Below are 27,932 nucleotides of genomic sequence, written 5' to 3'. Positions count from 1 at the left end.
ACGACATCTGTTGCAAATAAAAATTTTATCATGAAGAAGCTTTACAAGTTAAAGATGAAGGATGGTACAATGATGCCAAATCACATAAATGAGTTGAATACTCTTTTATGTCAAGCACAATCCATCAGTATGCCTCAAGATGACGAAAATAAGGTGGTCATCTTATTATGTTCTTTACCGGATAGCTGGGATGGTGTGGTCACAGCGATTAGCACTTCTGTAACTGGCAAAAACAAGCTAGTCTATGATGAGGTAGCCTCTACATTGCTTAGTGAAGACATGAGGAGAACTAATAAAGAGTCTTCATCTGGCGATGCACTAACGATGGTTAGTACAGAAAATAGAGGAAGAACTCAACATAGAGGCAAAAATAATAATAACAAATGAAGGTCACAATTAGCTAGAAGGTCACAGTCCTGAGGTAGACAAAACGGTTGTTGGTTTTGTGGAAAGGTTGGTCATGTTAAAAAGGACTACAAAAAGTATAAAAGAACTCAAGAAAAAGTTTTGGACAGCGGAGCAAATATCATTCATGATTCCAGTGATGGTGTTTTGGTTCTTGCAACAAGTGACACAACTTTGAATTCATAGGTAATTGACTCTGAGGCTTCATTTCATGCATCTTCTTGCAGCGAAGCCTTCACAAACTACTCGTAGGAAAGGGGGATATTTTGTTATCAATTAAAGGAGGCGCTCAATTATTGCTTCAAGATGTTAGGTATGTTCCCAAATTTTTAAAAAAATTGATTTCTGTCAGTCAGTTATATGCTCAAGGTTTTCTTACACTCCTCACGGACACATGGAAAATTACCAAGGGTTCCATGATTATTGCCAAAGGGGATAAAGTTGGTAATTTGTATGTTGTAGAAACTAATGATGAGGTGGGAGCTGCGATGACTATTGCGGATAGCGATGCTGCATTTTGGCATCACAGATAAGGCCACATGAGCAAGAAGGGGTTAGAGGTTATGCTTAATAGAGAGCAACTTCCGGGTCTCCAATCAGCAGATTTAGAATTTTGTGAACATTGTCTTCATGAGAAACAAAAATGTGTCAGTTTTTGAAGCACGGTCATGACAAGAAGATGACACCATTGGAGTTGGTACACTCAGATGTCTTTGGTCCAACAGAGGTAACCTCCCACGGAGGCGTAAATTTCTTTGTTTCCTTTCTTGATGATTGTACTAGAAAGGTTTGGGTTTATATGATGTCTAGAAAGTTTGAAGTTTTCTCCAAATTCAAAATTTTTATAACTCTTGTTGAAAATCAGAGCGGGCACAAAATTAAATGTTTAAAATCAGATAATGGAGGTGAATTTTGTTCCTTGGAGTTTGATAACTTTTTTGCAAATCATGGTATTCGACGGGTGAAAGTTGTGCCATTCACCCCTCAAGAAAGTGGGGCAGTGGAAAGACTAAATCGAACTATACCTGAGAAAGTTTGATGTATGCAATCTAATGCCAATTTAGGCAAAGAATTCTGGGTAGAGGCCTATAATATAGTAGTATACTTGATTAATTGATGTCCTTCATCTTGTTTGGACTTTGGGATTCTAGAGGAGGAATGGCTGGGTAGAAGGATTCCCTACTCACATCTTCAAGTGTAAGGGTGTCAAGCATTTGTTCATGTTCCTAAAGAAAAAAGGAGCAAGTTGGATTCAAAGTCACAACAATGTATCTTCGTGGGCTATGGTGAAGATCAGTATGGATTTCGATTATGGGATCCTATTGCAAAGAATATTGTACGGAGTCGAGATGTGGTATTTAATGAGACAAAGTTTCTGGCTCTTCAATCAGCGCCACAAGAAAGAATAGTTGAAGATTTTATTCCTATGCCTTTATTTAATGAGAATAATTCTTCATTAAATTCACAATCTCAGTCTCAGCCTGTAATTTCCACTCCTGCCTTTGTTTTAACTCCATTTCCTAGTGCTAGTAGTGATTCAAAATCTTCTTCTTATACTCTACCATCAACCCAACAGACAGAGCACGAAAGAAGGGGAGTCTTTGATCATGTTGGGTAGTTGGGATAATTTTTTAGTAGTGATGCTACTGTAAGAAGATAGGAGGGAGATTGTTCTGATATAAATCTACCCTTACCTGCTATGAATAGTCAAAATGCGGGTCAAGTAGGCAATAATAACAATTTGGGGGATTTTTCACAAACATCCTTGACAGACAGGTCTACACAGCAGATGGGAAAAGTTGGTTCTGTTACACCCAGTAAACACTTTTCTATGACACGAGACACTTATGATGGGATGAAAAATGAAGTTCCTCCGTCGTATGAGCTTGGTAGAAGATTGTCTTGTGACCCAAGCAGTAAAAAAGAGGTAGAATTCATGCTGGAAATAGTTAATAGTATTGAAAATGCTAGCTACAATCCATTCCAGCCTGGTGAATACTATGATGGCACCGTCTAGGCATCTGCAATCCATCATCAGCATTTGATGAATACTGAACAAGTGAGGGGGGCCACTCCAGAGCATGGTTTCTTAAATCCACGCAGGTCTAAAGTTTCTTGGGGGTCACATGAAGTCTGTAGTAACATTATTTCTCCCCAACATGACTACACGGTCAAAGGAACATCTGCAAACAACAGACACCGCGTCACAAATAATATGCTAGGTAAAGTTTCTCTCCATAGCCAAACGTCTCTTGAAGGTGGAAACTTTAATTCTCCTGCTAACAGACTAGTGGCAAATCATGGTATTTGAGGTGAGTTTTACTTGTTTCCACAAGCTCCTACAGTTTCAACTCACGATGACCATGCTACAGATCTTGCTCATCACATTATTCAAGGTGTGTCTACGGCTCAAAGGTATGGTGATTCTTGTCTACACCACCAGATAGTGATAGATAAAAATTGTTCTAAGAACCCCATGGATTTGGGTGTTCATGGTCATAGGGAACAAGACTTTGATGCTCCTCAACCCATTCGCACATCTTCACAGGGCAGTGAATATGAATTAATAAGAAATAATTCTCAGAATGCCCAACATAATCTAGACATAAGGTGATCTACAAGGTAGAGGAAGATGCCTGCGAAGTATTTAGATTATGAGCTCCTTTATTTCAAGGAGGCAGAGCCTAAGATTTTAATCTCTGATCAAGTAGAGCTGGCTAATTTCAGAGATGCCTACAAAAGTACTAATAAAAATCAGTGGATGATTGCAATGGAAGAAGAGATGAACTCTCTTAAAACAAATAAAACATGGGACTTAGTTCCACTTCCACCCAAACAAAAAGCTTTGAAAAATCGTTGGGTATATAAGGTGAAAGAAGAAGATGGCGAAAGAAAGAGGTATCGTGCTCGACTAGTTGTCAAAGGATATGCTCAAAAAAAGGGCTTAGATTTTGAAGAGATTTTCTCACCTATTGTTCAAATGACTACAAATCGGGTAGTTTTGGGATTGGTAGCCATTTGGGATCTTGAGCTTGAATAGCTTGATGTTAAGACAGCTTTCTACATGGTGATATTAATGAAGAATTGTACATGGAACAACCTGAAGGCTTTGTTCAAAAAGGGAAAGAACATCTCTATTGTCGGCTAAAGCGAAGTTTGTATGGGCTCAAGAAAGCTCCAAGACAATGGTACATTAAGTTTGATTAGTTCATGGCTGAACATAACTTCACCCGATGCAAATCAGATCCTTGCGTCTACTATAAAAGACTTCCTAGTGGTGAGTTTGTTATTCTTTTACTTTATGTTGATGACATGCTAGTTGCTGGTACTTCTCCTCAAATAATTAGCAAGCTAAAGAAAGAGTTAGCTTCTCGGTTTGCCATGAAAGATTTAGGGGCGGCCAAAAAGATTCTTGGGATGACTATTACAAGAGATAGACAAAAAAAGATGTTGACTTTGTCACAAAAATCATATATTGACAAAGTTGTAGAACGGTTTGGCATGGCTGAAGATAAACACGTTCCTATTCCTCTTGCTCCTCATTTTCGCCTAAGTTCTGATTTGTGTCCCAAAACACAAGATGAGAAGGATTTTATGAATAATGTTCCTTATAAATCAGCAGTTGGTAGCTTAATGTACATTATGGTTTCTACACATCCCAACATTGCTCATGCGGTGGGAATAGTTAGTAGATACATGAGCAATCTTGGGAAACCTCATTGGGAAGCAGTGAAATGGATATTGCAGTATCTCAAGGGTACTTCTAATTATGTATTGTGTTTTGGTAGAAATCATACTTAGTTGCAAGGATTCAGTGACTCAGATCTTGCCGTAGATCGAGAAAAGTGCAGGTCTACTACTGGTTATGCTTTCACATTTGTCGGGGCTACTATTAGTTGGGCCTCAAGACTGCAACATTGTGTTGCACTTTCTTTTGCAAAAGTTGAATACTTGGCTCTTTCCGAAGGGGCTAGAGAGATGATTTGGTTGCAACGCTTATTCAACAATTTACATTGGCAACAAGATGATTATGTTTTATTTTCAAATAGTTAGAGTGCAATTTTTATGGTTCACAATCATTCCTCTCAATGACGCTCCAAACATATTGACAAGCATGCTCACTATGTTCGTTATGTGGTAGCAGAAGAAAAACTAAAGGTTGCCAAAATTGATACCAAGATCAATCCGGCGGACATGTTGACAAAGGTTGTTGCCAAGGAGAAGTTTGAATGTGCCAGGACTTCTCTTGGCCTTGTTAAAAAGAAGTAAGTCAGCATGTAGAGTAGGGGAATGGATGATCAACTAGTGTATCTGTTGTCTTCAGGTGGGAGATTGTTGAATTGTGAAGGCCAATAGACACATGTTTTTTCCCTCCATATTATTTTGTCTCTTCAGCTGATCATTTGTGATCTATAAATGTTGATGAAATGTATTGTAAATGTAATTTGGTTTTCTCATTAATATAATTCCTCTGCTCTCAGTGTGGACGTAGCCACAATTTGTGGTGAACCACGATAAACTCTGTGTTTATGCATTTTTGTTGTTCTATATTTTCTTTCGCATTCTTAGTTTATTTACACTTATTTACAGTTATCATGTTGTTATTAAGGTTCATAAATATCTTAAATGTATGAATATTGTACATGTGTAGGAATCAATGCCATGTATGCAGGAATATCTTTGACGAAAACTTAATAGAAAGTCCAATCATCATGTTGTTATTAAGGTTCAAGAGTATCTAAATCGGATTTGTGTTGCTCTCTCTAAGTTAAATATCTTTCTTAATTATAGGTTCACTATCTTATTCAATTGAGAAAATAGTTAGAATCCAAAGCCTTGCTGGATGAATTTTATATTTTATACTATCATATTTTGCTAGATTTTTCCTCTCCTACAGCTAACTGCTCACCTTGTTCTGCTATACAGATTTATTGCAGCAAAGGACAATGACAAAAAAACAAAAAAAAAGACAAATAGCATTCAATAGTTTAATAAAGATGTATTTATGATGCAATGGTGCCATCAACTAACAAAGAATGACATTTTTATAGCCAAATAAAATTACAAATGTCATTCTTTGTTAATATCTTCAGTGTATCCATTGCACCCAAAGGGGTCTGATTGCTAGATAATATCTTGCTTGCAGATACATTTGCTATGATTGAATAACAATTGATGTCTTTTAATTGTTGGAGTAATCATCAAGACTAAGAATGTTGTGTGATTGATTTCAGATTGCTAATAACTTGTGTGTTATATATGCAATGTAATATTTCTTTATAGAGACATGACTCTCGTAGGGTCATGTCCTTGTATGGACATAGTACTAAACCACAACCAATCATAATTCATAGTTAACAAATATATTAAGTTAACTTCTCAACTAATAACCATTGGGTGCACTATTTAATTAGTCTCTTCTTGTAATAACAACCCGATAAGAAGGAATACCATTTATGAATAAAATTGTATGTGTGTGTTTGTGTGTGTGTGTGTGTGTGTGTGTGTGTGTGTGTGTGTGTGTGTGTGTGTGTGTGTGTGTGTGTGTGTGTGTGTGTGTGTGTGTGTGTGTAATACTTATCAAGAATATAAGATGTAAAATAAATGTTTATGTAAATCATGAATACTTCAACACTTTGACTGAAGCTATACTTCAACACTCCCTCTTAGCAAGGGACAAGTGACAAAAATCTATGAGATGTCAGTATCAAGGATATCTATACATAACATATTATCTAACTTTAACATTTTGAAATAGTGACTTGTCAAATAACTATAATCACAATATTATGAACATTATCATAACATATATAATGATCTGTAATTCTCCAAAACAATATATAGAGAAATCATAATGCTTTCATTATCAATGGCTTCCAACATATCTGAAACAAAACTATCATAATAACAGGCCTCTCATTTGCAAGATGGTCACCTTACAAAGATTACCTTCTAAATATATATGTCCATGAAAGATCATCACCTTTCATTACATATCTGATGCAACTAAACAACTATAGAAGCATAAACACATATAAATTGAAATTTAAATTCAATATTCAACATTATAATTTAATAATGCCAAGTTTTCCTTTGAAGTATTCCAATTTCACTTTGGCAAGAGGTTTGGTAAAAATATATGCTATTTGCTCAATTGTACTTATGTACTCTAGTTTGATAACACCTCGATCTACCATATCGCTAATGTAATGATAAGGTATTTCAATATGCTTAGATTGATTGTGAAAAAATGGATTAGCTGAGAGTTTTATACAAATCTGATTATCACAGTGAATGATAGTTGGCTTCAGAGGCTTCTTAAACAAATCAACTAGCAGTTTCATAACCATACAACTTCTCTAGCTCCCATGGAGGAGGCTATATATTCTGCTTTAGTAAAGCTTAATGAAATTGAGGATTTTTTTCTTCTAAACCAAGAAATCATCCCATATCCAAGACTAAAGCAACATCCAATAGTACTTTTACGTTCAATAGAGCTGCCTACCCAATCAGAATCTGAATATCCATGAAGATTGATTTCGACTCGATCATATATGAGTCCCATACCAACTATACCTCTTAGATATCTTAAGATATATTTGGTTGCCATTAGATGTATCTTCTTTGGTGCATGCATGAATTTACATAAAGTATTAGTAGTATAACATATATTAGGATGAGTATTCACCAAATACATTAAAGATCCAATGATCTACCTAAAGTAAGTAGGATTGGTAGATTCATATTTGATTATATCATCCTTTAGCTTATGTAGATTGACTTACATAGGATTAGTAACTAGTTTACAATCCATCATTCCAAATTTTTTCAAAATATCAATAGTGTATTTTCCTTCATTCAGGAAAATGTAGTTCCCATTTTTCCAGACTTGTAGTCTTAGTAAGTAGTGGAGAAGACCTAGATCTTTCATATCAAACTCTGTTGTTAGTTCTTGTTTGTACTTGTTTATAAGATGTTCTTCACCTGTTATCAACAAATCATCAACATATAACACAAGAATAATCATTTCATCGCCATCTATTTTGAAGTATAAGTTAGGATCAACTCCATTCTTAGAATACCCTAACTTTGTTAGATAGCTATCTATTCTTTCATGCCATGCCTTGGGAACCTGTTTAAGACCATATAGTGCTTTCTTTAACTTACACACCTGGGAATTTATGTCATGAGTGATTAACCCTTCTGACTGCTCAATATAAACTTCTTCTTCAATTTCACCATTTAAGAATGTTTATTTTAACATCCATTTGATAAACTTTCCATCCTTTGGATGCTGCAATTTCCCAGATAGTCCTAATAGATGTGTACCTAACAACTAGAGCAAAATTTTCTTCATAATTGATACCTTCCTTCTATGAGAACCCTTATGCTACAAATTTGGTTTTGTATTTTTCAAAGTTGCCATCAACTAGATGCTTGATTTTGTAAAGCCACTTAAAAGAAACAATTGATTTTCTTTTAGGTCTAAGTACAACATCCCATGTACATCATTTTCTAGTATTGAATTATATTCTTCAATCATTGCTTCTTGATAAGGCTTCTTCAACATTGAAGGTTATGTTTTGATAAGTTCAGTTAACAGTGCCACATAACACGATTGATTTCTTGTTCTCTTTCTTTCTCTAATTACTTCATTAGGTTCAACATGATTCTCTTCTATCATTTTCCTAGCCCAAAGTGGCCTCTTTTTATTGTTAGCATTTTCAATACTCTCTGAATTTGAGATAGTAGGTGAAGGAGGTTCAATATCATTCTCCCTCTCATTTTCTACTAGATGATCTTCATCTAATTTAGTGGAAGGTTCTACATACGGTTCATCAATTTTTTTAGAAAGATTGAAGGTAATATCTTCTTCAAATTTAACATCTCTACTGATCTCAATTGTTCTTTGATCCAGAACATAGATCTTGTAGCTTTTGGTTGTTTCATTGTATCCAATGAGTATTCCCTTCTTTCCAAATGGTTATAGTTTTCTTCTTTTCTCTTTAGGAATATGAATATAAATATGATACCCAAATATTCTTAGGTGACTTAGATCAAGTGCGATACCTGAAAATACTTCTTTAGGAGTGGTGTTCTCTAATATTGAGTGAGGACATATATTTTGAATGTAAACTACAATATTAGATGCTTCAACCCAAAAAGAAGTATGAAGAATTTTGCCATGTGCATCATTGCTCTAGTTGACTCAATAATTGATCTATTTTTACATTCTACAACTCCATTTTGTTGAAGATTATATGGTACTAAAAACTCCCTCTTAATCCCAACAATAATGCAAAAATCTTTGAAAATAATAGAGATGTATTCACCTCCATTGTCTAATCTTATTATTTTTTTTCCTGTCCACACTAATTTTCAACTAGTGCTTTGAATTCTTTGAATTTAGAGAATACTTCAATTGATTCCTTTTTTTTGAGGAAGTAGATTAAATTCTTCTGGAATGGTCATCAATAAAAATCACATAATAGAGACACCCATTTAGGGAAGGTATTGACATAGGATCACATAGGTCAGTGTGAATAAGTTCAAGTACATATTTTGATTTGTGAATGCTTTTAGGAAAGGATTACTTGGTGTTTTTTCCTAGGGCACATCTTTTGCAAATGCCTAAGTGATTAGATTTGAGACTAGGTAATCCTTTTACAATTTTCCCTATTGATGACAATGCATGAAAATGAAGGTGACCTAGCCTCCTATGCCAAATTTTGGTAGAGTTTGATGTTTCATGATTTAGGGCTAAATTTTGTTGATTACAAAGTTTATATAAAGTTCCATCTCTAAATCCAATAGATATAGGTTTCTTAATGTTGGAGTTCTTTGGCCAAGATAGAACTTTATCCTCTTGAAAGGTGATTTTGTATCCTTGATTAGCAAGACCGGAGATCAAGACTAAATTTCTTTTTTATACCAGGTATGAATAAAACATTTAAAAGTTGGAGAGTGATATCTAAATTTAGATGAATTGAGCATGATCCAATACCTTTAACCAGATGAGTAGAATTATCTGCAATGGTTACTTCTTTTGAGGAGTATTCTTTGAAGCTTTCAAATTTGTCTCAAAAACCTGTAATATGATGAGATGCTCCACTGTCTATAATCCAAGTGTTTTTGTTTGAATTTAATTCACTTGAGAGAGCTAGATAAAATGCAAGGTTTTCTTCTTTTTCTTCTTTCTCTTCCTTTATTTTTGCTAGGGCTACTTGAATTCTCTTTTGTTTAGGGTAGAAGTTGTGAGAGTGACCAATTTTGTCACATTTGAAACATCTTACTTTTGACCAATCTTGTTTCTTATATGGTTTGTTGAATTCCTTCCTATTACATTTGAATTTAGCTTTCTTTTCTTCATTGTTTAAATTTTTATGAAGAGCTTGAATATCTCCCTCTTGATTTAAGCTTAAACCTTTATAAACTAATCTTGATTCTTCTTGTGTGCATTTATTTTTGATTAATTCAAATTTAGGAAGATTAGGTTGAGATCTTAAAGCACGAATAAAGGTTTCCCAAGATAGTAGAAGTCCTTTTAATGCTATGATGCTAAGTTCTTTGTCATCAACTTGACTCTCAATTGTTGCAAGTTGATCTTTTAACTCAGAGATTCTTAGAAAATAGGATGTAATTGACTCCTCATTGTTCATTTTTATGTATAGAATATCTTGCTTTAAATTTATTAGTCTACTAGTATTGTTAATTTTGAAAGTGTTCTTAATAGTAGAGAACATCTCAAATGCAGTTTTAAGACTAGATATAGATGGAAGAATATGACCCTTCATTGAGTTTACAATGATTTTCATGGCCTTTTTGTGATACCTTTTCCATGTCATTTTATTTGGATCATTTTTAGGTATTGATTTATTTGATTCTATGCACTCTTCTAACTCCATTTCTCTTAGTACTATCATGACTCAAATTTTCCACAATGAAATTTTGATGCCCCCTCAAGTCTATCCTCTAATCTTACATGATTAACCATTTTGAATTTTGAGGATAGAATTTTAATATTGATAAATATGAGTTTAAATTTTAATTCTAAATTTTTTTTTACTCCTATAAGGATGGCTTTGATACCATGTTAAAATTAGGATTTCTGATAGGAATAAGAGATATAATAATTGATGGAATATACTAGACTCAAATTTACTTACCAATTTGATATTACTACTGTGCTTGCTTTGAATGTGTAGATCTTTGGGACTGAGTAGTCACTAAGGATGGATGAACTTTCTATAATTAATATCTTTCTTGTAGATACAATTGCTATGACTGAATAACAATTGATGTCTTTTAATTGTTGGAGTAATTGTCAAGACTAAGAATGTTGGGTGATTGATATCAAACTATCGATAACTCTAGTGTTATATATGCAAGGTAATATGTCTTTGTAGAGACATGATGCTATGTGGCCAATGGCCATGTAGGGTCATGTGCCCACGTGGACATAGTACTAAACCACAACTGATCATAATTCGTAGTTAACAAATATATTAAGTTGACTTCTCAACCGATAACCATTTAGTGCACTATCTAATTTGTCTCTTCTTATAATAAGAGCTTGATAAGAGAAGGAAAACCATTGATGAATAAACTTGTATATATATAAGTTGTAAAACAAATGTTCACGTAAATCATGAATACATTTACTTAATAGAATGAGTACTTCACTTCAATTGAAGCCATAATTTAACATAGAATGCACATAATTATAAATATTTGTTTAGGTTGCTTTCTTATATTTTTAGATTCTGACATTGATCGAATATGAAACTACATTTTTCTTCATCTAAAAATAAACAAGTCATAGTTTAAGGCAAATATTTTGACATCCCATGAAGGCCCAACTGCATCCCATTTATTCCCTTTGCTTCTAAGTAACAGTTTTATGAGATTTTGCTATTCATTTTTTGCCAGAAAGATCAGTAAGAACTTCAAAACTATGGATTTTTTCACTTACCATGAATCTGTAGAGAGCCCAAGTCATTCTTGCTCCACTCCTGAGCTGCTTTCACCATTTAGATTGTGGGTCTTCCTAGCCCTAATGGACATTTCTTTTAGTATTTTTTCTTAGTTATGAGAATGCAATCAACATTGGAGTAGTTTGAGTCTATTTGTCAAAATTATGGTATAGTCAATGGGCTCTTGGTCTAGAGGCAAATTTATATCTCTCTTGGTCTACACGCGAAGTTATATGGCTCACAAAGAGAGCCCACCACGAATCATGTCTTGATGAGTGCAAGGCTTTGACGTCATAAGGGATGAAGTCAGGATTGTGTCCCATGTGATTTTGATGGTGTGGATGCCCCTTAGTCCTTGACTCTAAGCTAAAAAGGTTTTGTGCATGACTATTCCCATATCGGGCTTGTAAATAATTTTAGTGGTGGCCTTCATTGGTTGGTAACTCCCTAGGCCTTGTGCCTTCGCTGGGTTGCCTCGCAAGTCTGAACCCTCCATTAAAAAAAATGGGATAATTAATAAAGTTTAGTCCTTGTCCGTCATGTCTTCGCTACCTCGCAGGTCTAAACTCTCCCTAAAAAAAAAATTATGGGATAATTTAGAAAGTTTGTCCTTGTCCCTATAAGTGAGCACAATTTTTTTTTTTTCCAAAGTTAGTGACACTTTTTTGGTGAATTGGTATGGTTTTTATATAGTACGAAATATTGTACATGTTAAAATTATTTTTCTGTATGATTTTGTAAAATTAGTGGATTGGTCTATTATATTTTTCTTAGTATTTTTTATTATTAATGTATAAATTGAGAAGAAATAATGGGGTTCATGTGTGTTGTGATTGTAATATGTTTACTTGGTGGTAGAGTATATATTAAATTGGATGTGATTTTCCCTAGTTTATATTGTTTGTATTCTGCGAGGATAAAGTAAGAACCAAAGAAAAGTTTTCATGATTGACAAGTAATTTTTGTTGTTTTATTGCCTAGTCTATCTATTAATAGTTTGGTCTTTAGTGTGTTCATTTGTATTGCTCGGTTGTGTATTTAGGTCGTCATAGCCATTATTTGCATCATTGTATGAAGAAAGGGTGAGGAAGAATGGTACCACAATATGCAAGAGGGGAGGGAGGGTTTTGAGGTATGGCTGGCATTTTTTTCTTGGCTTTATTGTTTGGTTTATCTATAACATAAATTGGTCTTTACTATGTTCACTTTTATTGCTTAGTTGTTAAAATGGTTTATGCATGGTTTTTTGTTGGACTAAGTCTAGACAAAATAACTAATATTTTTGGTTAAACAATGACATATTAATGTTTGAAAGGCATATATTAATTTTTGGTCAATGGGCATGATTTTTGCTACCTAGTCAACTACAATTCTTCTACTAGTTCTTTTACAATTTTATCATGCAAAATTAGTGAATAGAGACCCTTGGCTATTTTTTGTTGATAACCTATTTACTAGGTGTTGCATTTTTTAGATGTATCATTTGACCATAGATAAATCGAGGAATGAAAACAAGAAAAATAATAATCATCCTATCTCAAAACCCTCACTTGCCTTTATCTTGATCATCAATCCTTTTCATCTCAAGCTCTTCTTGACACAAAATGAAACTAATGAGTATTAAAATAAAACCCATCAAATTTAACTGTGTTAACAATGTTTCCTTAGTTATTGAATGTGACATCTAAAACAATGCAGCACAAAGCAAATGCATTACGAATCCAACATATGCCTAGGGAAAGTTTATGCTTAACTGGTGATAAGAATACAAAGTAGTGGGTCAAGTTAAAACAAACACACACAAAGAAATGCATAAAAACCAAAAAGTGAAACCCCAATTCTCATAATCTTTGGAAGTTTAGTTTACTATTTCCTTTCATCACTAAACTTCACTCATGTGAAGCCCTTGTTCAAGCAATGACAATACACCGAAAACTAATATTTTTTGGTTAAGCAACAACCTATTAATGTTTCAAAGGCATAGATGAATTTTGGTCAATCTAGATTACATTTATAACCTAGTTAGTTTTAATTTTTCTAGTAGTTTTAAAATATATATTATGCAAATTTGTCAGAGAGAAAAAAATCTATATTTTATCTCCATATTCCATTAATGGGAGTTGATTTCATTTAGATGTGGCACCTGACCATAGATAAACTAAGCAACAAAGACAAGAACAATAATCATCATATTTCAAAACCATCCCTCGATCTTTATTTGTTATAGGGTTTTCCCATAGCAAGGCATAGAATTGTTGTTTGTATGCATTTAAAATATTTTTTTTGTTTTGAGTGTCATCATCATCTTTACATAGATTTAGTTGTGGCATAACTTGCTCTTCAATGTCTTTATTGTTATTGCTTGGCTATAAATTTTGGATTGAATGTAATATAGTTTTTGTGTAATCTTATATTTACATTTAAGAGAGATTGTTTTGCATGGTATCATAATATTTGTTGGTTGGCTGCTTGTATTTTTCTAGGTGATTTCAAAAAAATTGTTTAAAGTGGGGAAGGAAAAAAAACCGTGCTTGTTTTTTGTCCCTGATACATTTACTAGGTGGTGCATTGTTGTAGATGTTGCATTTGATAGATTAGAAAATATATGTGACAAAGCTAAATTTGCTATGATTCATTTCAACTCCCATTATTTGCATTGGCATTAGCTTTGATAAATGTTGATTATTTTATTTGGTTGTATTGCTAGGTTTACCGAATGGATAGATTTTCATTTTTTAGGTTGTGTATTATGCCTAGAAAATTATAGTTGAACTATAAGAAAAAAAAACATAATTCATACTAATTGTAGCTTGCAAACCAAAGTATTGTATACCATATGAAAAACAAAATAATTTCTCATGCATTTTTCTTTCCTTTAAAGAAATGGTAAGAGAAATTTGCATCTACGACTATTGTTTTTCTTTTTGGCTTGTCCCTATGTACGAATTTTTCATTTGCTCCTTACTCTCTACTTAAATAGGCAGAAAACTAATGTTAATGGTTGAACAATGATGTATCCATTTTTTGAAGGCAAACATAAAAAATGGGTGAGTGATTATAGCTTTTATATAGTACAAGAAATGTACATTTCAAAAAATATTATTCTCTATGATTTTATAGAATAAGTTGATTGGTCATCTATACTTTTCTTGGTCAATTTTTAAATATGAAATGTGGCCAAGTTGGGGGGTAAAAGGTTGTGCAAGTGCTTTTTTGTAATATGCTTAGTTGATGTTACATTATTTTAGATGTCATTTTCAATAGCCAAAGAAATATATGCGACAGAGTTGTATTTTATGGAGTTTGTTTCAGCTTGCATTATTTTTGTTGTTGTGTGAACGTAATGTGACAATGACAATGCGCACCAAAAAAATTGAAAGCATTGTGAATATTTTTGAAGAATATTTTTCATGTTAGATGCAAAGTGAAACAATGACAATGAGAAAATTGAAGTTGAAACTAAAAGTGATTTCCATTATAGGAAAGAAACTAATTGTAGTGTCCTATAAAATAAATTCAAAATGTGGGGCTAACCTTTTCCTCGATAGGTGTATCTTTACTTCTATAGGTTAGAAGCTAGTATTTTTGGTTCAGTAGTAGCCTATTAACTTTTTGAAGTTGGAGATATTTTTTTGGTCAATGGGTAGAGTTTTTATATAGTGTGGGACATGTAAGTTTCAAAAGCACTATCCTTTGCAATGTTTTTGATTAAGTAAAACATGTTTTTTTATAAGGGTTCCTGAAACCCACTAGTTAACTACAAAATACTACTAAAAGTTTAGGTATAACAACCAAGCAATAGAAAAAACAATAGGCCATACCTAACCATCAGACGTAACAAAAACATATGGCCAAAAGCTAGGGCACAAACAAAAAACTAGGAGCAATAATCATAGCACCAATTCTTTAGCTAGCTTCACTTTCTTGAGCTCCATTTCTTCCTTGGCCTCAGCTTTGTCAATCTTTGATTGGCTATCGTCTGAATAGACCTCCTCTTCCCTCTTCCTCTTTTCAACTCTCCTTTTGCTTGGGCTTTCACCTTATAAAAAATCATCCTCATTTGCTGCCTTGGTTTCCTCTTTGTCCTTTTCCTCCTTCCCCTTTTTGCTTTCCTCCATCATCTTGTGTACTTGAATGATTTTATCATTAAGACCTTATATTATGTTAAGGCTCTGGTTAGCCAAGCTATGGAGAGAGCTCTCCATCCTTTCCACTCTTTTTTCAATCTCAAAAACCCTTACATTTAGCTTGCTAATTCTGACATTCCCGTCCCCCCCTTTTGGCCTTTCCTGCCCTTGCATCCTGAACTTACTCTCTTCAAATTTCATGGAAAATCCATTTAATGGACTAGAAATTGTCCACCAAACTATTGTGGGCATTGTTAAGGAGGTTCATCCCATTTCCCATGCGTTGTCACTAAGAATCACCAAAGTTGGGTCAATGAGCTCTTCCAACTAAATTTTTCCATCCCTTCCCTCCAAAACCTCCAGGTGGATATGTCCTCTAACTAGACCCATTTTCATAGTATTGGCATGAAAGTTCCTCAATGCAATTTTCCTTCTCTTTACATCAAAAGTAATAGTGGTATTAGCCAAGCCCTCTTCCTCTTTTCTCTCTTCCAGAGCTTCGATAGTGCTCTCCTTACCCTTACTAAGTGCCTTCTCAGCATCCTTCTCAACACTCCTTTTCCTTTTGACTGAGTTGTCATCCTTCCTGCTTACTTGAGCCTTACCAGTGTCCTCCTCTCTCGCATTGCCCTCCTTATCTGTGTCCATCCCCTCTTCCTCATCATTATAATCCTCCTCTGAGTTTTCCTACTACTTTATCCTTCTCTTTGTTCCTATCCATGGCTTCTTTTTCTTCTTCCTACCCATATCCTTCATGATTTTAACCACCTCCTCTTCGTTATCCAAGTGCAAACCAACACTATCCTTCGTATTCGAAGGGAGGTAGGAGCTCTTCGTTTCCTTAGAAAAATATGCGTTCTAAGCAACAACCCTTCTACAAGTTTGAGCTTTAAAATGCTCATATATGAGCAATAAAAAACCCTCATGGAAGGCTAGATTAGCATACACTTTCTTCTTATAACCATAATACTCTTATTTGTAGAGAAAAATAGGTAGAAGGGGATGGAAATTTTTGTTCCATACCTAAAATGGTTTAGGATAATGAAATGGTGGGTTTTAATCTTATCAAACCTTGTGTCAAACATAATGTAGGATATAATTTCCCTTAGGACAAACCTCCATAGTTTCTTAGTAGATGCGGGCTCATAGTAGGCACCAGTCTTCACTAGATCCTTCATCTCCTTCGCATTCTTTGCAAAGTCTTTCACCGCATTCGAGAATTTTTTTTCTTATCCCTATAGAATTTTATGCCCTAATTGGGGGAGTTAATGACCTCAATTATGACCCCTTCATTGACCTAAAAGTCAATCCCATCAATATTCACCTTCCCATCTCTCCATGACTTAACCATAAGGTCAGTTATCTTCAAATCCTAGCCATGAAGTTTTTCAATGAAGGACAAGATGCTGCCTTCCCTCAACTTCTCCCACACCTTTAATCACCTCTTCCATTTCTCTACTTCTCCCTCTAGCTCTCTATAATGCCTCTCCCCAACCATTATGTTGAAGAAAGAAAAACAAAAACTCTATGTTCTCCAAGCACTGTGAGCCAAACACTAGTTTTTCTAACAAAACCTGTACTTGCCTCCAACCTTGGTAAAGCAATAGTAATAGTAATTACCAATTGCCCATGAAACATGCCATAAAACCCCCCAATTATGATGTCTTTGAATCAGCCTATGTCAAGCTTTCATCACTTTACAAGTTTGATTGACAATATTAACTACTATAATTACACTTTATGTTGCCCATCCTCCCCTGGATTCTCTCCAACTCAATTATAATTTTAGTAGCCATTGGAAATCCCTCTCTACTAGGCCATCTATGTGTTGTGTCCCTCCTTACTGCCTTGTTAGCCATCCAATCAGTAGCCACATTTCCCTCATGGAAAACATGTGACACAAGGACCCTTTCAAAGGAAAGTAAGATATTTTTCATTTCCTCCATCATACTCTTAATACTCCATGATAGAGGGCATTCTCCCCTTAGGCATTTAATAATATTATTTGAACCCCCATCTAACCATAGGCATTTGACCCCTACCTCTTTAGCTAATTTAGTTGTTTGAAGGGTTGCACAAGCCTTCACATAATGATTTTTTTGGTGTCCTAGGGGGAAAGTAACCACCGCAATTCCATACCCATGACTACTTTGGATCACCCCTCTACATCCTACTACTCCTGGGTTACCTTTGGCTACTCCATCAAAGTTGGTTTTGTGCCAACCTTTCGAGGGTAAAAACCAATGACACTCCTTTCTTCTTGTTTGAGTATCAATACTGCTTCGAGTTTCACCTACAAAAGGGTTAGATCCTTTAATAAACATATAGTTTTCCATGAAAGCATTTTGAATTTTACTAGAGACAATTCTAGTAGGAAGGCTACCATCCCTAAAGATGCAATTATTGTGCTCCTTCTAAATACCCCATCAAAAATGAGGCAAGGCCCATTTACTTATAGTTTGAAGCCCAAATCCTTGCCAAGAGTTATCCCACTACCAAAAAAGGACCAAACCTCTGTAGTGAAGGAGCAATGTATAAACAAGTGATCTATAATCTTAGCCTAGTTTTTGCAAAGGACACATTTATTAGGAATAGGAAGACTCCTTTTACTCAGGTTGTCAATTGTCAAGATCTTGTTAGAGTAAAAGTCAGAAGAAAATATTGATTTTAGGGATAAGACCAGGGAACCAAGCCTTTTCCTAGTCTAGTCTTGAATCCTAGCTCATTATAGCTCAGTATCTTAAGGCCACCAAATAGGTACCATCTAAAGTATTCACCCAAAAAAATTGGTCCTAATCCTCATTCAAAGCCACTAAGTGAAGAATTGTCGTTAGAGGTTTTAGGTCCTTTGATATTGAAGTAAGATCCCTCCAACCCTGGCCTTGTCTATAATCACTAACAAATCCACCAATTCTCTGGATGCAAATGCAGGCCCATCTTTCAAAACTAGGAATGAAGATAAGTGGCCCCTAAATTAGCCAATTGTCTTGCTAGAAAAGGGTGTTCTCTCCATTCCCAACACTTCATTTTTCCCTACTCTTAGCTACCTCTTTGGTGCTAAGAAAGTCATTCCATATATTAGATCCTTTGGGAATTGACTCATCAAAGAGCAAGTTTATAATTGAAGGTCTTCGAAGGTATTTGTCTTCCAAGATGTCCCTCCAGTCCCCCTTGCTAGAAAAGATTCTCCAAATCTATTTAGCTTGGAGGGCTTTGTTGAAAGGTCACAATTTCCTTATCTCCAATCCACCATTCTATTCTGGGAGGTACACATTATCGCACATCGACAAAAGAAATCACTTATTGTCTTCTGATCTTGACCAAAGAAAGTTTCATTGGATCTTCTCCAAGAGAGTCACATACTTGCTTGGAATCCCAAAGAGACTCAACACATAAGTTGGAAGATTCTGAAGGGTTGATTTGACCAACTAAATCTTGTCAACTTGGCTAAGAGTGACTCCTTTCTAGCTAACCAATTTTTTTATTAAACCTATTTATTAGGTTAATCCAAAAAGAGTCAGGGGGTCTCAGACCCATGGGGAGACCCAAATATTTAGAAGGTAGGCTTCCCAGTTGACAACTTAGAATAGCAGCAATCTTCCTCTAACACTTAGTTGGAGTATTTATGAAGAAAATGGAGCTCTTGTTCTAGTTGATAAGTTACCCCGAACCCCTAGATTAAGAGCTCAAGATATTTTTCATCACGTTGGCCTCATCAACAGTGGCTTTCCATCCCATTACAGTATCATCAACAAATTGTTGGTGGGAGAAAACAAGGGGACTAGATGAAGGTTTGATTCTAGACAAAGCACCCAAAAATTTGTTAGCAGAAACCATCATTCCAAGATAATCAGCCAAAATAATGAAAAAAATGGGAGAGATCAGATCTCCTTGCCTTAGACCTCTAGAAGGTTTGAAAAAAGTTGAGGGGGAGCCATTGACCAACACAACTATGGAGGTAGTAGTCACCAACTAGTTAATAAGTTTGATGACCCTAGAATTAAACCCAAAGGCCCTAAGAACTTTGAAAAGAAAGGCCCAGTCCACGTGATCATAAGCCTTTGACATGAAAGCTTGAGGAGGAAACCTTCTCTCTTACCTTGTTCCAAAGAGTAGCTAACTTCATGGATAGTCAAAATAGAATCTAGGATTTGTTGTCCTGGGACAAAGCCAGATTGTTGAGGTGCTATAATAGAAGGGAGTACCTTGATGATCCTCGAAGCCAACACATTAGAGATAATCTTATAAAAAGAGTTACAAAGGTTGATAGGTTTGAATTGGTCCATAGAATCTGCCCCAACCACCTCGGGATAAGCACTAGGAAAGTGTCATTAACCTCCTTGAGAATACTTCTTACACCAAAGAATTCTTGCACCACTTTGGTGACATCCTTTTGAAACACATTCCTAAGCATTTGAAAGAAAAAAGATGGGAAACCATCTAGACCCGGGGACTTTCCAACTACAAGAGAGAAGACAACCTACTCAACTTCCTAAGGAGAAGGAACAACCCCAATCATCACATTCTCCTTAGGTTGGATCAAAGCCAGAATATTCGATAAGATTTCCAGCTGATCTTGATCCACCTGATTTGGATCTTTCGAAAGTAGATTAGTGAAGAAAGAAATAACCTAAGCAACTATTTCATTTTCTTCTTCCAGAACAACTCCCCCCTTCTTGATGTTGCTAATTCTGTTATGAACCCTATGTTTTAGAGTAGAGGTGTAGAAGTACCTAGTATTCTAATCCCCCTCTTTCAACTGGATAAAACTAATAACATTGTGAAGCTCAGAAAGGATAGATTTTTCCATCTCTGGGCTCTCTATATTATACCCCTCCTTCTGAATAACATTCTAAATAATGCCAAGGTCCTCCAAGATATGAGCTTTGGAGTGAAAGATATTACTAAAATCATACTTTCTCTACTTTGTAATATTCAACTTATCATAGCAGAACCCTTTATGTGGATATTCCACTAATCCAAGATACAAAGACATATATCTGAGTGGGAGTTCCAGATTTTCTCAAATATGAAGGCGAAGTTTCATTTGATATCAAAGGGGTCTAAAGTGAGAGAAATGGGTGAGTGATCTAATCTAATCCTAGCCATTAAAGAAAGATTGTAATTATATAAAGTCATCTAGTCTAAAGAGATGAGAGCCCTGTTCAAACGAAACTTAATGCAGCCTCTACCCACTCTTCTATTTGACCAAGTGAAGAGAAATCCCTAAAGGTCAATATCCAGAAAAGCTAAATCATTGATAAAGTTGGAAAGGTCCAACCTGATGTCTAGATAAGGAGGCAAACCTCCCTAGTTTTCATCATCCCTTAAAGGGGTGTTGAAGTCCCCTATGATAATACACATTCCCACTTAGAATCTAGATAAAAAAATTCTTAATTTTTACCCAATAGTTCCTCCTACCATTCTTAGTGTTGGGAGCATACACATTCAAAAGAAACTAGGGTTCTTTATTTTTACTATTATCAAACTTGAATGAGGAGAATATTACCTTCACTGAATAAAACTTGAGACTTTAAAATATTTGAGCTACAGAGAATTAGTAAACCTCCTAAAGCCCCATCCAAATTTGCAATGATGCCTTCCAAACTTCTACTAAAAGAGATTCTCTCCGCCACCTCCTTTCCCATTTTGGTTTCTTGTATAAGGATGAAATATAAACTATGATCCCTAATCATATTTCTTATAACCTCTTGTTTTTGGGCTTCATTTAGCCCACGAATGTTCGAGGATATGACCTTCATTTCTTCTTTGATAGGTAGGTCTCTTGGATGGTCCTTTGGCTCCCATCCGCTAGATTCCTTCTAGTAATCTCTTTCATGTTCTAAGTATGACTATTTCTTCTAGGAGTCTTAGGTTTTGCTCCAACATCAACCTTCACTCTACTTCTTGTTGCACCTAAGGGTAATAGGGAAGGGTCTCGACTCTTCTTTTTATTTGTTATAGATGTCCATTTCCCTTATCATTCATCAATACATGTCGCAAATGGAGCCTCCATTCGAGTAAATTACCCTGGTGAAGAGGATCTTATCATATCCACCACTCTTGAGATCTTCCTAGAAGAGGAAATCCCATACTGAGATTACCACCTTCCTTGAGGATTAACTTGCATGAGAGAGTTGCCTCCTCACTCTCACCCTAGATGTGGGTCATGGGACATAAGATATATCCCTGCCTATTTTTGGGTCAGGTCTTGCTTTCCTAGGAAGATCTTCTTGGATTAATTCCCTAGTAAGGCATGATTTCTTCAAGTTTTCTAGAGCATCTAGCTCAAACACTATCCTCTACTTCTTAACTATGAGCCTTTGTGATTCCTCACAATAAGTTTTGGCCCCTTTGACTCCCTCAATTGCCAAAGGAGGAGCAACCTCAATTTTCTCCTACTACCACTCTGAAGCTAATTCCTTGTTATTTTTTTCCTTCAATTTCCAAACTTTCTCTCCCTCTTTGGAGCTATTGATTTTGTTCTTTGTTATTCCCTTGGCCTTACTTTTATTTTGATTCTATTTCCTAGCTTTCTCCTCCAAGATCCTAGGGCAAAGCTTAGCCACATGGACCACCTTCTTGCAATGAAAACAAGAAAAGGGGACACTTTCAAAATCTAGCTTTTGAATATGGGTACCTAGTTTAGGGTGGAGGTACACCACCTCTGACATATCTCTTCCCTCACTGACTTTAGTGTATATTCTAGCTTAAGTTAACTAGCTCCTCGACACCATGAAAAAATCTATGGATAAGAGCTCCCCAAAAGATTTAGCTATACCATAAAAAACATCCTCATACCAAAACTCCATTAGAAGTTTAGGTAGACAGACCCATACAAGTGCTTGAACAAAGAAAGAATCATTGAGATCTAGCTTTGAAGTCCATTTCTGCAAGAACAACATCGAATGTCCAAAGGACTAGGATCTAGCACATATAATCCTCATGATATCCTCCATACATGAGAACTCAAAGGAGAGGAATCCCTTTTCCATAGAAACTATGTCCAAATGCCATTTCAGGTCCCATTTGTTTCTCAAATGGGTCCTTAAAATGTCTATATTCAGCCTAGGGCCAATGAACTTCCCAACTAGAGAGGACGCCATAGATGCAATGTTATGATCTACAAGCTCATTAGGGATTTCAATAGAAAACATACCCTTTTCTTTTTTTGAGATGTCTTTTATCTTCGGGAAGGAAGACTTACTTGTGGGCTTTATCCCTAAGAGAGAAGACTGTTGACCTTGCAAGCCTGAGTCAGGGACCTTTTGAGCATTTTGTAGGCCCAACATTGTTCGACTAGATTTCAAATCCTCTTTCCCTAGGGCTTTCCTTGATTCTCGTGGGCCCTCATTCCCCGAGGGAACACTATTCCCCTAGTCTTCCTCTTCTTAGTAGACCTCTGAACCCTTTTCTGCTCCATCCTGGATAGAGCCACCCGAGGTTGAATTCAAATTTCCTATCTCTCCAATTCTTGCTCTAACACCTAATCCCTCATTGCATGCCATAAAGAGTAAATTTATAAACTTTGGGGGAACAGTCCGGTCCTATACCTTAGGCTAGCAAAGCAGGTACTTGGCACGAAAATCCTATAAATGAAACTGGCCTACAACCCTTCTCCACTACGAAGGGGATTTGAACCTGTGACCTCAAGGAAATAAAACTCAAGGCACAAACTTCGAAAAAATTATAATTTTTGTAGTCATTTAAAAAAATAAATTAAATTGCAAACTTGGGAGGAATAAAAAAAAGAGGGGGGGAGGGAGGGGCACATGTTTTATGACCCTTATACATTTAGTGGGAAATGGAATAAATATTTGTGGTAGATGTATATTTTAGGTGAATTTTCCTAACTTTTGTTGTTTACATTCTACAAGGACTGAGAAAGAGGTAGAGGGGGGGTTTATGGTGAGTATTTTTCATTGTTTTTTGTTTTGTTTTATGTGTGGCATAGTTTGATCTTTAGAGCCATGCCTCATTAGAGAACCCTCTAGAAATAAGAAATAGTACAATCACAATGAATTTTTTTGTTTAAAAATGCATGAATAGTTTCAGTGATGACATAAATACATCTAAATTGTAAACAATACAAACACAAAGATTACACATACACTAAAAATGAAACATATAAGAAATATAAATTACCGTTGAGAAATAAGGTGGATAGTTTAATGTTCCCAAGGGTCTTGTGGTTACTTCATTTTGACCACTCAACAAGGACCTAAATGATCACTATGATGATATTCACATGGATCTCAATATACAAAGAATTCAATAAAATTCTAAAGATGTCAAAAGCATTCATTGACCATTTGGGACTAGGACTCTACAGGGTCTAGTTACAAAGTTCAAATCAAATGGTACACCAAGGTTAGAATCTTACTATGATTACATGGAAAGGACCATGAAAAAGATGGGTATTCCAATCACTACTCCAAATATGAAAAAATTATAGGAACCATAATTATTTTTGGATGTGCAACTTTGTAAAGAATAGGTGCATAGCAATAGGTCATAGGTGTGTTGGACTAAACTTCCATATGTACAAGGACCAAATTTAATATATGCACAAGAGCAAGTTAGTGTATGTGTAATATTTTGATGGATGCACAAAAATAGTGATGGATGAAAAATCATAAGTGATAGATGTGCCATTCTCCTAAATGAGTAAAAAATTACATATTTTGAAGCTTTGTGGGTCAAAATAGTTAGATAAGGTCACCTAAAGGTTTGAAAAGTTCCTATAAAATACCAAAAGCATATGAGAGGGTCACATAAATGTGAAAAAGGGTAAAAATAATATGATTAATGCATTACCCATATAGATACATAATGCTTATAATCACAAGCACACGTACAAACTCTATTCTAAAGAGTACACCAAACTGCACACACTAGCTAGCTAAGTTATCAACTATGAGATATGAGTCATCTAAAAAAAATCATAAAATAGAAACATCGAACCATGATGAGACATTGAGTTCTATTCCATTATCATAACCATATAAATTATACAAATACCAATAAAGTATGACATGGGGCATCATAAGACACGAGGAAGAAAAATACATTTAGAATCCCAAGGAATATCAGGTACAAAATTCATTGAGAAATAATGGTCAAGTATGTCATAGATGTACAACTCCACATATAGATCATTTTACCATCATAATTACTTGTAATATGTAAAATTCACTAGATAGGATACATTCATTTGATATAACCTAGGTACATGAGCACATCATAATAAATGAGTGAATACATAATAAGAATGTCATAATGTCAAAAAGTGTTTTCATTATAGTTCAGGCTTGTCAAAATCCTTACTTTTCTCCATAATAGTGATTGACCATGCCACCCAACTTCCAAGAACCCTTAAGTCCTCTCATGTCATGCTCTAGACATAATCGTATGGCTTGTACCATAAGCAAAAATGAAAGATATGCACATGCACAACAATGCAATGCCAACTATATACATTAAATGTGGTCATAAAAACACCATAAAAACAACCCAAGACACATATCCATGCAATGAGGAATAATCACATATGTTTGAAAGAGCTACAATAAAGCTAAAACCATAGCCAACATACAAGTACCCCAACATAAAATAAACATAAACTCACCGAGCATCCAAAATGGGTACATAATTTAATAATAAAAGTGTCATCGCATAGCTCTAGAGGTGAACAAAATGACCCATTGCCTTATTGACCTTTGATTCAAGTGATGCCAAGCAATTCTCCAACTGTAAGAAAGATCTTTAGGTTTTTATACACCCCACAACTTCTCTAGTACATATATGACTAGTGCTCCAATGTCTACAAGCACGTATAAGGTATCTTAGTGGTTAGTACACTTGTATCCACTATAGGAAATATAACCTATCCAATATTAGTATTTATTTTCTCTTAGTTAGTCATTCAACCCTAGTATTTTATTACATAACATGTTATTGCTTAATTAATACTCTTAAATGGGTTACCCCGATTTCGCTTTTATACCTTGATTCCCCCATTGGAGAGCCCCTCTCACTAATAGTTAAACATCCATTCAAGTATACACATAACATATAATGAGATCTCCCAAAAAATGCATGGAACATTATCAATACATCTCTTGGTTACAATTTCATGATTCTCATCCAAAAGAAAACATGGCACATTGTTGGCATAACCCTTAGCAACCATGTATGATTTCCCATTCATATGAGGAAAATGATAGGAATACCAAAGAGAGATAAAATATAAATGATAACCAATAATTGAGATGTCATCCCAAAATCATAATGCTAAAATTATGCCCATTAACAATCATAACCATCACATAAGAAAAAAATACAAAAGGCATGCTCTCATATCTAAAAAGCCACCTCAAATACATAAGAACCCATCTAGGTATATACAAGGCTAGTTATAGTTGAGTTCTATTTGCAAGGAATCCATATGCTCAACAATATTCCCAATCACATGCATCACAATAAACATAACATGTAGCCAACATTGTCTCGTACATGCAAAACTTATTTCTAGATTCACTAGCAAGGCACCATTGAAGCCATGGAGAGAGCCAAGGGAACACAAATTGGGAAGACATGTGTTGATTATATACATTGAGTAAAAAATTATCATAAGGCAAAGGATTCAAAATAACATTTCCAAGCATTCCCATACAATATCTCATACACATGTTACTTAGATATAGTAATATATGACCACACAATAGTAATTGTACGCAACATTCATTTCCCAATGTAAATACCAATGAAACTATTTTGATAATACTACAATTTTATCCTTAAAATTAAAAACCACATGAATTCCATAATGTTCATATATCATAGACTCAAACTATACCAATATTTTCTAGAAAATTGGTACATATGTGTTCACATGGAAAGATCGCTAAATTTTAAAACTTAACAAATTGTAAACCTAGGAAAACCCATTGGGAATAAATAATTTTGAACCCTAAAATGCATTCATTTTACACATTCAAGCACACAAACAAATTTTAAGAGCATTTAAAAATTAAAAACCCTCATTTCTAAAATTATCCATGAAATAATCAAATTCTCACAAATTTTACTCATAGTTGATTATAATAAGATAAAACTTATCAAGAATTCTATCACTCTTCCTAAATCCCAATAATCAAATTTGAACCAAGATTTTAAACGAATCCAAGAACTTACCCCTTCATGCCCAAAACCAAGATAAAGAGATAAAATAAGAAATCTTTTACAATTTAAGATGAAAACTTGAGAAAGGGATAAACACAATGAGAGAAATCTAAAGCAACAATACCCACAAAAAATATTTCCATCCAAATTTTCTCCATTAAGCAATCTTCAACCTCAACATGTGGGTTTTCAAAGACTCCATTTGAAATTAAAAGTCAAGAATAATGGTAATCTCTCAAAAATGGACTCTAACAAACTTATGGACTCATTTTTTAAAGCATGAAAACATAAATAACCACCAAACTAAATCAAAATCATCATATAAACTCTTGAAATTAAAATCCCAAAATCAAAGAATTTAAGTCACTAATTATAACAAAATATCCCAACCACCATTAGTTGACAACAACCAAATATAATTATAAAATTAGTTGGTGACTCCACCCAAAGAACCAATGTACATACAAACACACATGATGATTTGAAAATAATACAAACATCACAAATCAAGGCACACAACCAAAACACATACCCCTCAACAAACCAAATGGGGTCATCGGTTGCTACCAGTTGATAACCTATTAACCAAAAATAAACAATGTTGCAATTATCATCCAACCAAGCACATCAATTATGGCTAGGGGAAGTAACTATATGATTAAATTGAATAAGCATACGTTGGACCCTAGGTTTGATAGAGCTTGGACCAACCACTTTGTTATATTGAATCATTTATGGCATAATGCTAATATTTCCTTTCCATATTATCTGTTAACCTATATGAGCAAGGTAGTGGACAACTTCAAAAAGAAGCCCACCGCAAACTCGGCTCTGCACGAGGGGCTGCTGCTGCTTATCCACGAGCACTTCAAGGCTCAGACTATAAGCATCACTCCCCCTTAGGAAGAGAATGTGGAGTTTGGTAGTTCTAGTTACTCCTCTGAATTGGATGAAATTTAGAGCCTCAACTCTAAGGAAGGAGGGATCTCTTCTTTAGGGAAATTAGCAACTTACCAAGCTTAAAAATTGCCCTTCCCCATAACCCCTAGCAGAAAAAGCCCTAGGGATCTTGGGCAGAAGCCTCTTGAGAAGGATGAGGAGGGAGACAACGATGATGAGTAGGAGCTAGAGTCTAAGGAGGTGGTTAAGGAGACATAGGAGGAAATTAAGGATGAAAGTGGAAGGAAGAAACGCAAGAGGGAGAGTTTGGAGTAAGTGCGCTCTTAGTTTGAGGAGGCGTCTG

The sequence above is a fragment of the Cupressus sempervirens genome, chromosome 7, assembly GCF_028749045.1.
Source record: "Cupressus sempervirens isolate cs-2001-9-10 chromosome 7, ASM2874904v1, whole genome shotgun sequence".
Taxonomy (NCBI): domain Eukaryota; kingdom Viridiplantae; phylum Streptophyta; class Pinopsida; order Cupressales; family Cupressaceae; genus Cupressus; species Cupressus sempervirens.
This window is presented reverse-complemented; position numbering follows the sequence as displayed.